The sequence below is a fragment of the Lynx rufus genome, unplaced genomic scaffold (assembly GCF_022079265.1).
Source record: "Lynx rufus isolate CCGP_SWC_20201006 ecotype Redwood Valley unplaced genomic scaffold, mLynRuf1.p SCAF_9, whole genome shotgun sequence".
NCBI lineage: Eukaryota > Metazoa > Chordata > Mammalia > Carnivora > Felidae > Lynx > Lynx rufus.
This window is the reverse complement of record NW_025814897.1, coordinates 57,210,923-57,214,932: the sequence shown is the minus strand read 5'-3', so window position 1 is coordinate 57,214,932 and position 4,010 is coordinate 57,210,923. Positions and strand designations below refer to the sequence as shown.

General features: G+C 46.0%; 1 pseudogene; it reads right to left on the bottom strand.

Moving 5' to 3' along the window:
• Positions 1-2,291: 2,291 nt before the first annotated feature.
• On the bottom strand, positions 2,292-3,238 carry LOC124504604 (olfactory receptor 2AT4-like; annotated as a pseudogene).
• Positions 3,239-4,010: the final 772 nt, after the last annotated feature.

Genomic DNA, 4,010 nt, shown 5'->3' with positions numbered 1-4,010 from the left:
TTTGCAAAAATTTTCTTCCATTCTGGGCATTGTCTTTCCCCTTTCTTGATAGTGCCCTTTGTTGCACTTAAGTTGAAACTATTGTTTTAATTGGGAGATACAGAGATTGTGCCACGTGGCAGGTGAGGCTACAGGTGGAAAACATTGGTATTGTTATTGTTATTGTTTCATGTCTACTCCTGAAAGATGTTTAGGAGGAACCACAGGGACAGAGTGAGTGGGGTAGAACTAGCCTAGGATTCTGTAGCATCTTGACCCACCCCCTGTGTGATTCATTCATTGTTCCATCTAGGAGGGGAAGTGAAGATGACAAGATGTCATGAGGCTCTTCCAGGGACACAGGAAACCAAAGCACTGAATTTGAACTGAATTTGGTACGAGAAGAGCAGTCACACAAGACAGAACTTCAGTAGTGATGTGGTGATACTTGTGGAGTTGTTTACCAGGCAGTAGTGGAATAAGGAGGGGAAAAAAATCCTTTCCATGTCCTTAGGTTAAATTCTAAGAGCTTACGGAACTCAGAGGCAAGGCAACTTACTAAGTTGTTTTTTTTATACCTCGAGGATGGCGGTCCCAAGGAAGTCTGGACACCAAGTTCAAGGACTGAGGGAAAGAAGCGCTGCAGATTGAACACAGTTTGAATAGAAGAATGTGAGCCCTGAATCCAGTTGCCCAGGGCCAGGAAACTGAAGACTGAAACAGGAGACTGAAAACCCTTTCTGACTGTAGCGGGATCTCCAAGACTGCCAAATGCAGAGTCCAGGAACAAACCATACCCTTTGCTGACCTGCATCACCAATTGAATTCCCAGCTGCACTGGGTTTTATGCAACAGGAAAATGGTTAAAGTTGGTGCCATGAGTGTCAGAAACTTGAATCCTGGAAACTGGAACAAGAATATCTGTGATGAGCCAGAGATGAGGGTATCTGTCACCTGGGTCCCCCAGACACTTTCACTGTATGGTCTGCATGTCCCTGGCTGGACAAGCCTGGCAGGTCTTTGTGAGACAATTTGACATAGGGGAAGGAAATGAGGAGCCTGGACTGGCTGCTAAGGCCAGAAAGAGGAGACATGGGACTGTATTTTGAGAAAGAGTAAAGGTCGTGGACACAGCATACTAACAATAAGTCACATTTCTCTACTTAGCTCCCCATTGTTGTGGAATGGCTGAGAAATAAAAGGACTGTCATGCTTTGATGCTCACACAGGTCTGGGAAGGAATACCCTTGCTTTAGCATCAGCTAGAGGAAGGACACACTCTACTTTTCTGACAGGAATGTCTACATACCAGAGGTAAACTTCTTGTGTGACTCGTGTTAAAATATTTGTAGCAGCAGTGAACTTTCAGGCAACAAAGATTGAGAAGGTAGCAGGTTCAGACTTTCTCCTTGAAGGGGCTTTCTAAGTTGCTACCACAGCAGAGAGGGCAAGGCTGATTCACACTATCTGTCAGCAGTCCCGGGGAAAGCTAGAAATATGAATAGATAGAAAGCGATACAAGGGGAAAGACTGAAGTTCTTGCTAGTCAAATGCTTGAAATCTCTGAGATTCAAAATTGTTTGAACTATGGAAATGTGACCACAATTATTTTCATAGTCTTATGAGATTGGGACTCACAACATAAAAATTGAGTAGAAAAATCTAAGGGTGCCTGGGTGGCTCAGTCAGTTAAGCGTCCATCTTTGGCTCAGGTCATGATCTCGCAGTTCATGAGTTCAAGCCCTGCTTTGGGCTCTGTGCTAGCAGCTCAGAGCCTGGAGCCTGCTTCAGATTCTGTGTCTCCCTCTCTCTGACCCCACCCATGCTCCACCTCTCTCTCTCTCTCTCTCTTTCTCTCTCTCTCTCTCTCTCAAAAATAAATTAACATTTAAAAAAATTTTTTTTTAAATTTTTTTTTCAACGTTTATTTATTTTTGGGACAGAGAGAGACAGAGCATGAACGGGGGGAGGGGCAGAGAGAGAGGGAGACACAGAATCAGAAGCAGGCTCTAGGCTCTGAGCCATCAGCCCAGAGCCTGACGCGGGGCTCGAACTCACGGACCGTGAGATCGTGACCTGGCTGAAGTCGGACGCTTAACCGACTGCGCCACCCAGGCGCCCCAACATTTAAAAAAATTTTTAATTGAATAGAAAAAGCCTATACATTTTATCTGTGAATTAAGGAAAGAAAACCATTATATTATTACAACGGAGGAGGAACAATTAAGACTGTATTTTGAGAATTATTGTTCTATCTGGCTATCTGAATTGTCTACTTTTCCCTCTATTGTTATTGACATTTGTGAGTAGAATCAGGGTTCCCCAGCATTCTTTGGGTCCTGGGGACATTCCGTTCTGGTGATGGCTGCTTTGACATTCTTGTTCCTCAGCATAGATGAGAGGGTTGAGGACAGGTGTGAGAATAGCATATACCACATTGCCCATGATGTGGAAGTCGAGTGGCAGGTTAGTGCTGTAGGCCACATAGGCTATGGCAATGGATAAGTAGTAGGTGCCAACCACCAGGAGGTGGGAGCTGTAGGTGGAGGCTTCTGAGCATCCTTCTCGGGAGCTGATGTGAAGCACCGAGGCCAGGATGTGGGCATAGGAGAGAAGCACCAGGACAAGGGGCAGGAAGGATACTGCCATGGCGATGCAGAAGCCCATGAGAGCCTGGGGCTAAGCAGGAGGCCTAGACCACAGCCAGGTGGTCACAGAAGCAGTGATAGATGTGAGCAGTGTTGTCAAAAGCCATGTGGGAAGTCTGCACCACTGCTGGGTTGGCCAGGAGGAGGGCAGTGAGCCAGACACAGGCTGCCAGTGCAGCATTGGTCTGTGGAGTCATGAGGACAGGGTAGTGCAGTGGGTGGCAGACAGCCACATAGCGGTCATAGGCCATGACCACCAGGATGAAGGCTTCTGAGCAGGAGAAGCTATGGAAGAGGTACATCTGCAGGAAGCAGGCAGGGAAGCTGAGGAAGCAGTCCCCCAGTAAGAGGAGGGACAGTATCTTGGAGATGATGGTGAAAAGGATGCGCAAGCCTGAGAGGTTCATCAGGAAGAAGTATATGGGCATGTGGAGGCTGGGTTCTGCCACCACAGCCACCAGGATCAGGGCATTTCCCAGCAGGATGAGTAAGTAGAGTAGGAGAAAGACAAAGAAGATAGGAAGAAAGAAAGATTTGGGTAGAGAGGGAATTCCCACCAGGTAGAAGATGGTTGAGGAGTCCTCTGATCCATTATAGGCTCTAGTCTCCATGGTGGGTTAATCTGGATGCCAAGGAAGTGGGTAGGGGAAACATCTGGGAACCAGGCATATCTGGAAACCAGAACAATCAGTGATTCTGGAATGATAATTATGTGATGGTTACTATATAATTAAGGAAACCCTCTTTTCTTTTATAGTAAAGTATGGAAAAATATCTACAATATACAAAACCATGTGTTACATGCTGGGTATATAGTAGACAGTTGAATAAGACAGAGACAGTCTCCAATGTCATAGAGCTAATTCTAGTGGTAGAGACATTAAGCAATGAATCACACAATTATTTAATGTTTATTTATTTTTGAGGGGGAGAGCGAGAGCAAGAGAGAGAGAGAGAGAGAGAGAGAGAGAGAGAGAGAGAAGGGGAGGGGCAGAGAGAGATGGAGACACAGAATCCGAAGCAGGCTCCAGGCTCTGAGCTGTTGACACAGAGCCTGACTCAGGGCTCAAACTCACAGACCATGAGATCATGACCTGAGCTGAAGTTGGATGCTTAATCCACTGAGCCACCCAGGCGCCCCTGAATCACATAATTTAATTGTAGTTGGGTTAAGTGTTATGGAAGAACTGGTTCTCTTTCCCATGTCCCATATCATCCTTTTTGGGGATAACAGATCTCTTAAACCATGTCCCTAAGCTCCTTTTTCTTTTGGCATTTGCTTTTTTAATGTTTATTTTATTGTTTATTTTTTTCTGAGAGAGAGAGAGAGCGCGCGCGCGCACAGAAGTGGGGGCGGGGCAGAGAGAGAGGGAGAGACAGAAT